The 12289-nt window shown below is 42.6% G+C and overlaps 1 pseudogene; it reads left to right on the top strand.

Moving 5' to 3' along the window:
* Nucleotides 1-10576: 10576 nt before the first annotated feature.
* LOC137220566 (LYR motif-containing protein 2 pseudogene) lies at nucleotides 10577-11281 on the top strand (annotated as a pseudogene).
* The last annotated feature ends 1008 nt before the right edge of the window (nucleotides 11282-12289 follow it).

Here is a 12289-nt window from a genome sequence, read left to right as displayed (position 1 = left end):
AGGGAAATGGAGGTTAAAGAACTTTGGTCAGGAAGCCCAAGATGGCAGCTGCCTGTTCTCATTGCAATCCAGACAAGCTGGTAGGGGCTGTGCCCTGGGGAAGTGACTGGCCAGGCCCTTGGGAAGTGAACACCAGAGGACCTTGAGCCAAAAGCATGTAGGCTAAGATGGAAAGAATGATGGCCTATGAGTTCTGCACATGAACAGCGTTCAGGGGACTTGTTCATGAACCCCAAGTGTCTGTACGAGGAAGACTGAGCCTAAGAGTGGACACGGACATCATCACATGGTCAGGTCACCAAGTATCAGTTCACCCCCAGTTTCCTTTTCTGATGGGAACACAGCATTGGGGCAGTTAGAGGTCTCAGCCCTGGCAGCAGCAGGGCTGATGAGACCTCCCAGTTTCCTGATGATTCCAACAAGGGTAGATTATGGGCAGGCCATAGTAGGAGAAAGATATTCTCATATTCAAAAATGGAGGGAGCATTGCCATGCAGTAGATATGGTTGTGATTCACATGTCCCTCCAGCAGCAGGTATCTGGGGGCTACCACAGAGAAGACCAATCACAAACAGGGCAGGGCTTTAATGGAAAGAATGCATCATACTGGGGCCTTCCATAATACCAGTGAGTACAACTTAATCCTCTTCCAGTACAAGTCTGTTCTGTTTTTGTTTTTTAATTTATTTATTTTGGTTGTGCCGGGTCTTAGTTGTGGCAGGTGGGCTCCTTAGTTGTGGCTTGCAGGCTCCTTAGTTGTGGCATATGAACACTTAGTTGCAGCATGTATATGAGATCTAGTTCCCCAACCAGGGATCGAACCTGCGTCCCCTGCATTGGCAGGCGGATTCTCAACCACTGCACCACCAGGGAAGTCCCCAGTACAAGTCTGTTTAAAGGATAGTGATAAAATACTTAGAAAGGCACAACTGAAAGTCTCTTGGATGGATATTCTCAATCTTTTTTGACCTCAATCAACCCTGTTCAGATAAAAGAGCCCATTGTCTACTTAGAACAATCTCCCCCTGGGAAAAGAATTTGGGGATTGCAAAGAATTAGGAGAAGGCTGCAGATGTAGAGAATGGAAGGGTGGACACAGGGGGGGAAGGGGAGGTGGGAATTGGGAGATTAGAACTGATATATATACACTACCATGCATAAAATAGATAGCTAGTGGGAACTTGCTGTATAGCACAGGGAGCTCAGCTCAGTGCTCTGTGATGACCTAGATGTGTGGGATAGCGGGTGGTGGGAGGGAGGTCCTAGAGAGGGGATATATGTATACATATAGCTGATTCACTTCATTGTACAGCAGAAACTAATACAACATTGTACAGCAATTATACTCCAATAAAAAAACAAGAGAGGGCCAAAATTAAAATTTATATGGTCTTACTGCAGTAATTGGAGAAAAAAAATAAAATGATCAACAGAAATAGAACCTGTCAGTAATTCTACAAATATATATTTTTTTAATTAATTAATTTGTGGGTGTTTTGGCTGTCTTGGGTCTTCGTTGCTGCGCATGGGCTTTGTCTAGTTGCGGCAAGCGTGGGCTACTCTTCATTGCGGTGTGCGGGCTTCTCATTGCTGTGGCTTCTCTTGTTGCGGAGCACAGGCTATAGGCTCGCAGCCTTCAGTAGTTGTGACTCGCGGGCTCTAGAGTGCAGGCTCAGTAGTTATGGCGCACGGACTTAGTTGCTCCACAGTATGTGGGATCTGCCCGGACCAGGGCTCGAACCTGCGTCCCCTGCATTGGCAGGCAGATTCTTTTTTTTTTTTTTTTTTTTGCGATATGCGGGCCTCTCACTGTTGTGGCCTCTCCCGTTGCGGAGCACAGGCTCCAGACGCGCAGGCTCAGTGGCCATGGCACACAGGCCCAGCCGCTCCGCGGCATGTGGGATCTTCCCGGACCGGGGCACGAACTCCTGTCCCCTGCATCGGCAGGCGGACTCGCAACGACTGCACCATCAGGGAAGCCCGGCAAGCAGATTCTTAACCACTGCACCACCAGGGAAGTCCCTACAAATGTATTATTAATATAAACCTTCCAAATTAATTGAAATCTTTGGCCCACGTACAGTTAAATGTGTCTCATGTAAAAATTGTGGCAGTTCCAACTTTGTATGTGTGCAAAGCTTTGCGGTTAAAAAAAAATCTGTTAAACATTCAGCTTTATTTTATATTACCAGATAATGTGGGCAATAGACACCCTCGTCCTACACTTCATTCCTCCTTCCACCCCTGACCCCCATCTGAGTCTCTGACTCTTGCCCACCTGTTTCTAGATTCCACTTCTATTCCTGAGCTGCAGCCTAGTCTTGAGCTCCAAGTTAATAACTTGATAACTTTTAAAAAGTGAAAGTAGAGTCTTTCTGCATCGTGAACCAGGAATAAATGTAAAATATCACGCGCTTGTGACTACAGCCGCTCGCTAGCCCCAGTTCTGCATTACTTAATGTAAGATCAACAGTAAACTTTGGGCCAAATAATTCAGATATTGTGGTAATAGAGAACCCACGTTAGAAGTTGAAAAGATTTACCCTGAAATATTAAACATGTGGCCCTGGCAAGAGAGCTAAGGCAAAGGGGGAAACTGATAACTCAGCCACATGGTGTCAAGGGAATTAGGGTGCTTTTATGTGCCCTAGCCTGAACAGCTTGTAGCCTTGGGAATCTCTCATACATGGGCACTAATTCAGTATAGTGTGGTCTCAAATCAATAAATACTTTATGACTCAAAGCAAATACTTTACAGTACTTGATAATGTTTATTCTTGTACACCGATATGTCAGTTCAGGTCCTCTGGGAAACAGATGCCAGATGGAATTAGAAATTCAAGAGACTCATTGAGGAAAATGCCTGTGACGGATTAAAGGGAGAGGGGGTTGGAGTGTGCAGGGAGAGGCTTCCAACTGTGACGCTGGTCCAACACCTGTGAAAGGAGAGGGGGAAGGAAGACTGGGTGGGAGAGCCTCAGAAACTGCAGCACAGCTCTGAGAAAGTTAGTCAACCCTGGAGTAAAGGTTGCCCATAGGATGAGTCCTGCATCAGCCAGAAATAGACTGTGTCTAGGACCCTCACCATGCTCAGTCACTGGCTGGGTGCAGCCTGGGCAGAGGCTCCAGCATGGACAGTTAACTACACTCATTGCTGCAGGTTCTCTTGAAGGGAGATCTGAGTAGTGCACCCCCATGGCTTCTCCAGTCCATCCCTTGTGCTGCACAGATCCTTTGCTCCAAATATTTGAGGAACTGCGGGCCTCTCTTCCTGAGGGAAAGTCTTGATGACTTATCTGGTGTTGTGACCCAAATTCTCATTCCTGCAGGGACTGAGCCCTTGTACCCATTTCAGTCTGGGGTTGCTGCACATGTCTGTTCACTGTTTCAGCTGAGCAAGGGCTATCAAGAAGAATCTAGTTGGATTATCTGATTTGTACATTACTCTGCCCTGCTCTCATGTGCAAGCATAAGATGAGCAATCCTGTCTCATGGTCCTGCTGGTCAGGGTCAATTATCCCTGCCATGATGGTAACTCTTTTCACCTGCTGATGTATGGGTCCACGGATCCCTGCCATGATGGTAACTCTTTTCACCTGCTGATGTATGAGTCCAAGGACTCCAAAGTGTCCTGGAAGGGACTTCCCTGGTGGCGTAGTGATTAAGAATCTACCTGCCAATGCAGGAGACACGGGTTTGAGCCCTGGTCCGGGAAGACCCCACATCTTAGTTGCCACATAGCAACTAAGCCCATGCACCACAACTACTGAGCCTGCACGCTAGAGCCCGTGAGCCACAACTACTGAGCCTGCGAGCCACAACTACTGAAACCTGCGTGCTTAGAGGCCATGCTCCACAACAAGAGAAGCCACCGCAATGAGAAGCCCACATACTGCAACAAAGAGTAGCCCCTGCTCTCCACAACTAGAGAAAGACGGCATGCAGCAACAAAGACCCGACGCAGCCAAAAGTAAATAAATAAATAAATTTACAAAGTGCCCTGGCAGTAGCCATAGCATGTATTATAGTTCAATAGGACCCTTGCTGTGTCCGCTGGCAAGAGTGTGCCCCTTTGGATACTGGGACTGCAACTATGTAAGCCCAGAGTTGCCCAGAAAGCACAAAGTCCCTCAGTGGGTCACTGGGTTTGATGGTTAAGTGAGGCCCCTCCTGTTTCCACCCCTTAGGTCTCAGTTGCTTATGTTTCCTCTAACGGACACGTCACTGTATAAAGTTCTGTGATTTAGTGTCTATACTGCATCCCAAAGGAAGGCACCCCGTTTCTGCAGATTATTGTCTCCAAGACGGCACCTCAGTTGTACCTTCAGAAGGCCACCAATGGAAGGCCACTGCTTTGTGTGGTGCTGTAAATGATATAATGAGTGGACCCCATGGTCATGGGGCCACCCCCATACCTCCTCTGTTGTGAAATGGATCCCCTGGTTGGATGCTGTGTTGTGTGGGATTTTATGCCTGTGAATCAGGCATTCTGTAAGTTCTTACACAGTGGTGTTGGCTGAGGCTATGTGGGCAAGAAAAACAAACCCATTCTCCAAATAGTTCTCTTTCCCTGTGAAGATGAACCACTGGCTCTTGCAGCATGGAAGGGGCCCAGCATAGTTTACTTTACATAAAATAATGGGTTGGTCTCCTCAAAGATTAATGCCACTTGGGAAATTCAGGTTGGTCTCTGTTGCTGGCAGGTTGGACCTTCCAAGGTGTCAATAGCCAAATCAGCCTTGGTGATGGGCATATATGCTGTTGAGTTCCTACGTAGCCTTTATCTTTACCATTTTGGCCACTCCACTCATGTGCATACTGTGATAAAGGCTAACTAATGTCAACCGGCCAAGTCCTTGTGTCTAGTTGGTTGTTGAGTATTTCTTTCATGAGTGGTTTCTAATGGACATTAACATGTGATCCAAAAATCTTCACAATTCATGCCCACTCCATCAAATTGCTGTTATCCCAGACCTCCTTGCCTCTAGTACAGTTTTTTTATTTTCCTCCAGGCCCCTATTCAGTTGGCTGGGCCATTGGCACCTGCCAAGGAATCTGTATATTTTCTCACCTTGGGCTACTTTTTCTTCCACACAAAGTCGATGACCAGATGCACTGCTCCCAGCTCTGCTTATTGGGAAGACTTTTATCTCCACTGTCTTTCAAGGCCAACCCTGAATTTGGCTGTAATGCAACTGCTGTCCACTTTCAGCTTGCATTCACGTATCAAGCCAACTCACCCCCAAACTTGGCTTTTCTTCCTTCTTCATCTGGTTGTATGAGATTCCTGCATAGGTGGCCATATGAGTGGGCTGAAGGAGGGGCACTGGTGTAAAGATGGTGGGCACATGGTGTCTGGGTTACCTGCCCACGCTCCTTGCTCATGCCTTCTAGTCCTACTTGGCCTCAATCCCAGACATTCCATTTCCATTTTACTGTGGACTGCTGCTGGGCCTGTTCCACTCTATGACTTGGTGAGTCTAACAAATTGGACAAATGGGCAGTTCTGAAGGAACAGTCACTTAGTGCCCTGTGGTCAAGTATTTCGGTTCTAACAGGGCCCAGTAACATGCTAGGAGCTATTTCTCAAAAGGCATATAATTCTCCACTGCAAGTGGCATGGCCTTGCTCCAGAACCCCAAGGACTTGCGTTGTGATTCTCTTACCAGGGCTTGCCACACTGCAACATTTTCCATCCCTGACATCATCAACACCATAGGGTCTCCTGAATCACATGGCCCAAGCAGCAGATCTGTTTGCACTGCAGCCTAGATTCGCTGCAGAGCTCATTCCTACTCAGGGCACCACTCAGAGTTGGCAGCCTTCCATATCACTCTGTATATGGGCTAGAGAAGTATTTCTAGATGGGTAATGTGTTGCCTTCAGAATCCAAAATGGCTCACCAAGCACTTTGCTTCCATCTTTGAAGTAGGAAATGCAAGATTCAGAAATTTGTCTTTTACTTCTGAGAGGATGTCTTGGCAAACCCCTGACTACTGGACTTCTAAAAAATTTACTCAAGTAGTAGGCTTCTGAGTCTCCTAAAGCTTATCTTCCACCCTGTGGAGCACAGCTGTCTTACCAAGGCCTCTAGCATATTCGTCACCCCTTCTTGCTCAACCTGTTCGTTCAGCATGATGTCATTGATGTAATGGATCAGTGTAATGTTCTGTGAGATGGCTAGAAAGCCCAGATCACTTTAGACTGTGTTATGACTGAAGGCAGAGGAGTTTTAACAGAGCCGTGGGGCAAAACTGTAAAGGAATACTCTTGTCAGTTGGGGAGTCTTATGTCAGGCAGAAATGGCCTGGTTCTAGTACCTCCACCTCCCCTGCTCAGCTCAGCCATTGGCGGAGAGGGGGCTGGGGGCGTGGCCTCGGGTGGATGAGGCTGAGTACCCTGAAGGTGTGGCCACTGGAGGCTGTCCTCTCACTCCACTCCTTGCACCGTCAGAGAGGCACCACTCCATGGTTGCCATAGTATGTTTACAAAGGGTGATGTTTTTTCTTTTCCAGTGTTTTCCTGCATTTTGTAAATTTCCTAAAGTGGACATGTATGAACTCTAAAATCAGAAGAAAGACAAAACAAAACATATGCACAATCATATGTCTGGTTTTTCAGAGCCATACTGTTTCACAGTAAGATGTCTATTATAACATATTCTTGAACAAGCCTCTGGCCAGTAAATCATAAAATGATTTAATACCATTTTAATCTTGTTTACTGTTTTTAATGCTGTGACTTTGGAGAGGTTTTTAGTGTTTTGCCTTATTTTTTTTCCTGACTGTTGAAATATATTAATTTTAGAAAATGTGGAAAATTACATAACTTAGTAAAGAAATGATTAGAAATAATATCCCAAATCTTAACATCTTTGGACAAATTGTGCTAGTGTTCTAGCATATTTTTTTTTAGGCTTTTCTCTTATTTATTTCCCCCCTTTAAAAAGCTGTCATCAAAATATGCCATTTTTTGGGCTTCCCTGGTGGCGCAGTGGTTGAGAGTCCACCTGCCGATGCAGGGGACATGGATTCGTGCCCCGGTCCGGGAGGATCCCACATGCCGCGGAGCGGCTGGGCCCGTGAGCCACGGCCACTGAGCCTGCGCATCCGGAGCCTGTGCTCCACAACGGGAGAGGCCACAGCAGTGAGAGGCCCACATACCGAAAATATATATATATATATATATATATATATATATATATATATATATATATATGCCATTTTTTGCGTAATTTTTTCCTCTTCAACCTATTTCAACTAACAGTATAGTTTTACCCTTAAAAAAGTGTTACTCACGTACCGAAAAGAAAATGGATATAGGCCTGGGAGTTATAGGGACGGGATTACCTCCACTTCAGAGGTGCAGAAGGACATGGTGGTGGAAGGGTGGCTGTCCTGCATGAAGCAGGACATGTCAGGACCTACACCAGTGTAGCCACTGAGATGGCAGGCTTCTGTTCAGGGCAGCGACTGGCAGCGAGTGAAATGGTAAAACGCTGAATTCCTAATGAGGAAAGCAAAATCAGGGCCCATAGGGAGTAAAACCCTTCACATTTGTACCATGGTCATACTCACTGTGGTGGGTGGAATGCATATATATACACACACACATATACATATATACACATATATAAATAAATTATATATTATATATGTAAATTTTATATATATATATATATATATATATATATATACACACATATAGATAAAATTTATGATGGGTGTTTTAAAACTAGTTCTGTGTCCAGAGTGAACTGCATGGAGACACTCATGCCCTAGGGCCAGGATCATACCAAGTTGTTGGGTTACTAAACTTAATTTCATTCCCCAGATTCATGATGTGGCAAGGGGCAAGGCAGCAGAAAGTGAGGCCAATCCAATTTTCTAGTGGCTCTCAGTGCAGGATTGGATACTCCTGGGCCTCTCATGAGAGGTTGGCCTACCGAGAAGAATGAAAAGCTTTTCTCATGATGCTAAGGTTGGAAGAATTAAGAGCTGTGTCCTTATTTTTTAAATCCCAAAGCAGAGAAGGTGGTCATATAAGCTAAAATCAAAGCATCTTTACTGTGCCTTTCAAAAAGTCTTCAAGTATGGGAGTTACACATTAAACAAGTTTGGCCATGTGTTAATAATTGGTGAACCAAGTGATAGGAACATTGCAGTTTCTCCCTGCTTTTGTATGTTTGACAATTTCCATAATAATAAAAATTTTCAAAAAAAAACCTCTTTGTAACAACTTTAATGATTTTATAACATTAACTCATAGAAGCATCATGAAATCTTTGCCCATCTTGTTCACCAATTTATCTCCATTGCCTACAACAGTCATGCCACATTAAGTTCTCATTTAATTAATGAATTAATTGGTATGTATTAATTTGCTTAAATATAGAAAGTCTTTTAAATAAATTACAACTTCTCAGTGTATGGGTAAACTTCAGGATTGAGCCATATTCTTAACCTAATTGAGAGTGGAAAGTAAAATATTTCTACTGCATTTATAATTACTTCTTCTCTATAGGAAATCCTAGTGTAGCAGTGCCAGAATGACAAAACAGTAAGAAAAGGGAGGACTGAGGTGGAGAGGTTGGGGACAAAATAACAGAGAATAATATGTGCACAAGAAATAAACTTCAGAAGCACTGGGCTCTTGTCTTTTATCATATTCATCTTCTGCCTTCATTTTATACAGAAAATATCACCAAAATATTTTGTGCACATATACTACCTTTAATTTCCCACAATATCTCATGTCTTCCAAAAGAATGCTGCTCCCCAGCCATAATTCCCTGGAACATTTGTGGTTCCCATGGATTAAGGCTCAAAGGTAATATTAGATTACTCTGGAATTCTTAATTATTATAGTTTCTAGGGGAAGGAAACATTTAAACATCCTTTGTGATGTTCCTTTGCTAAAGAAGCATTCTCCTAGTATAAATAATAGTGATAGTTTTTATTTGCTAAGTATTTACTAATGTGAAAAGCCCTTCACAAAAGGCACCTTATTTAACCCTCACAGCAACCCCATAAAAAAAATACTGACCCATTTAAAGATGAGGAAACTGAGATTCAAAAAAGTTAATCAACTTGCCTAAGACCACACAACTGGAAAATGGTATAATCAAGTTTGACTCTAAAACATATACTCTTAACTACATATGAAGGGGTATCCCCATTAGGAACCCAATTAATACAAAAACAACTTTTCCTTAAATTATTTGTAAAGTCAAATAGAAACTATGGCATTTCTGAGTATACTATCAGAATTAATTAACTTTATGTTTTATATCTTACTCTGGGGATATTAATAAAATGGAGCAATAATAGTATTTTCAACAAATTGTTCTGGAACAACTGGACATCCATATGCAAAAAAAAAAAAAAAAAGCTAGACACAGAACTCATACCCTTCACAAAAATTAACTCAAAATGGGTCATAGACCTAAATGTTAAAACACAAAACTTTAAAACTCCTAGAAGAAAATATAGGAGAAAACTCAGATGACTTTGGGTATGGTAATGACTTTTTAGATACAACACAAAAAGCATGATTCTTGAAAGAAATAATAAGTTGAATTTCATTAAAATTAGAAACTTATGCTCTGTGAAAGATAATGTCAAGAGAATGAGAAGACAAGCCATGGATTGGGAGAAAATATTTGCAAAAGACACATGTGATAAAGGACTATTATCCAAAATATACAAAGAATTCTTAAAACTCAATAATAAGAAAACAAACAACTTGATTAAAAAAGGGACCTAAGTCCTCAAAAGACACCTCAACAGAAAAGATACACAGATGGCAAATAAACATATGAAAATATACTCCACATCATAGATCATCAGGGAAATACAAATTAAAAGTGAATTGTTTTAATACTGCACACCTATTAGAATGGCCAAAATCCAAAACACTGACAAAATTAAATGCTGGCAAGGATGTGGAACAACAGGAATTCTCATCCATTGCTGAGGGGAATGAAAATGGTACAGCTACTTCAGGAAACAGTTGGCAATTTCTTACAAAACTAAATATACTCTTACCATATTATCCTGAAATCATGCTCCTTGGTGTTTACCCAAAGGAGCTGAAATATTATGTCCACACAGAAGCCTGAACATGGATGTTTATAGCAGCTTTATTCACAATTGCCAAAACTTGGAAGGAACCAAGTTGTCCTTCAGTAGATGAATGGACAAATAAACTTGGTACATCCAGACAATGGAATATCATGCAGCATTAAAAAGAAATGAGCTTGGGACTTCCCTGGTGGTGCAGTGGTTAAGAATCCGCCTGTCAATGCAGGTGACACGGGTTCGAGCCCTGGTCTGGGAAGATCCCACATGTCGCAGAGCAACTAAGCCCGTGTGCCACAACTACTGAGCCCACATGCTGCAACTACTGAAGCCCATGTGCCTAGAGCCCATGCTCTGCAACAAGAGAAGCCACTACAATGAGAAGCCCGTACACCACAACGAAGAGTAGCCCCCACTCGCCTCAACTAGAGAAATGCTGTGTGCAGCAATGAAGACCCAACACAGCCAAAAATAAATTAAAAAAAGAAAAGAAAAAAATGAGCTTGGGCGAACCTCGCTGTCTGGAGGACATCGCCACTTCCTGCTTACCCACAGTAAAAGTAACACTAAAGCAGTTCATGAGAAAGCAACAAGTTCTCCTCCTCCACAGAAGGATTTTGCAGACAATTTGGCAAGTTCCAAATGATTGTGATCACAAATACCTGAAGGACTGGGCAAGGGAAGAATTCAAAAGAAACTAAAGTGCCACTGAAGAGGATACAATCCAGATGATGATTACTCAAGGCAATACGCAGCTCAAAGAGTTAGAAAAAATACTTGCTTTAGCCAGCTCTTAACTACAGCATTATTCTGAAAGGTTTTCAAAGTCTCCATGTGTTTAGTTGAGCTTAGGCTCGACAATGGGCAAGTCAAAGCCAAGTGAAACTGTTTGTATGTAGAGCCCTTGAGCAAAACAGCAGAACATGGAGCGAGACGTATCAGAGTGAGCCAAGAAAAGTGCATCAGAGCAATTGCCTTAGCACTGAAAAACAGGCCTTGTATTTTGAAAATACTTCTAGATGTGTCAGCAGTTTTTGTAAGAAGCAAAAATTACTACAACAGATTGTCAGCATATAAAAAGATGTTCAACACCATTAATCAGTCATCAGGGAAATGCAAATCAAAACCAGCAAGAGATACTATTCACACCCACTAGAATGGCTATAATTAAAAAGGGAGAGAATTGCAAATGGTGGTGAAGATGTGGAGAGGTTGGAACTCTGATACATTGGTGGTGAGACTATAGAGTTGTGCAGCCACTTTGGAAAACAGACTGTCAGTTGCCCAACAGGTTAAACAGCATTGTTCATAGTAGCCAAAGAGTGGACAATTCAAATGCCCATCAACTGATTAATGGATAAGTAAAACATGGTATACCCATATAATAAAATATTATTTAGCAAACAAAAAGGAATGAAGCACTGATACATGCTACACCTGGATGAACCATGGAGACATTATCATTAAGAGGCCAGTCACAAAAGATCACTTATTGTATGATTCCATTTATATGAATGCACAACTCTGAATATATTAAAATCTATTGAATTATACATCTTACATGTATGGTATGTGAATTCCCCCCTCCCTTTTTTTGAGATATAGTTGACATATAACATTGTGTAAGTCAATAAAGCTGTTTTAAAAAACAATGTGAGAGGTAGGGCTGGAGGTGTACTGACCTCAGGAGACACCCTGGATAAAACATGAAAAATCGAATTTTCATCTTCCAGAGGCTAATTTTATTCTCATGCACAAGCTTTTACCTTCATCTCTATAAAACAGTTTAATTTTATTCACATATATCTCTGATTATCTTCTCTGAATTATAGGTTAAGTCTGTTGTTTATTTAGCAATCTCTTCTCACGTATGGAGCCATGGTCGTTAACTAAGATGTTGGCCAGAACAGAAATGCTGGTGAGACACATTTTATTCATCATATTTATCAGTATTTTGGATAAGGCAAATTAACTTTCTGGGTGTTCCCTGTAAGCTATACTATTGTTTGAATGTTAAAGTTTTGTTCCTAAAATTTAATTTTAAGATGTTTGAGGGCTTCCCTGATGGCGCAGTGGTTGAGAGTCCGCCTGCGGATACAGGGGACACGGGTTCGTGCCCCAGTCCGGGAAGATCCCACATGCCGCGGAGCGGCTGGGCCCGTGAGCCATGGCCACTGAGCCTGCGCGTCCGGAGCCTGTGCTCTGCAATG

Source organism: Pseudorca crassidens, chromosome 3 (genome assembly GCF_039906515.1).
Source record: "Pseudorca crassidens isolate mPseCra1 chromosome 3, mPseCra1.hap1, whole genome shotgun sequence".
Taxonomy (NCBI): Eukaryota; Metazoa; Chordata; class Mammalia; order Artiodactyla; family Delphinidae; genus Pseudorca; species Pseudorca crassidens.
The sequence above is the reverse complement of the archived record's forward strand: the minus strand, read 5'-3'. Positions and strand labels throughout refer to the sequence as shown.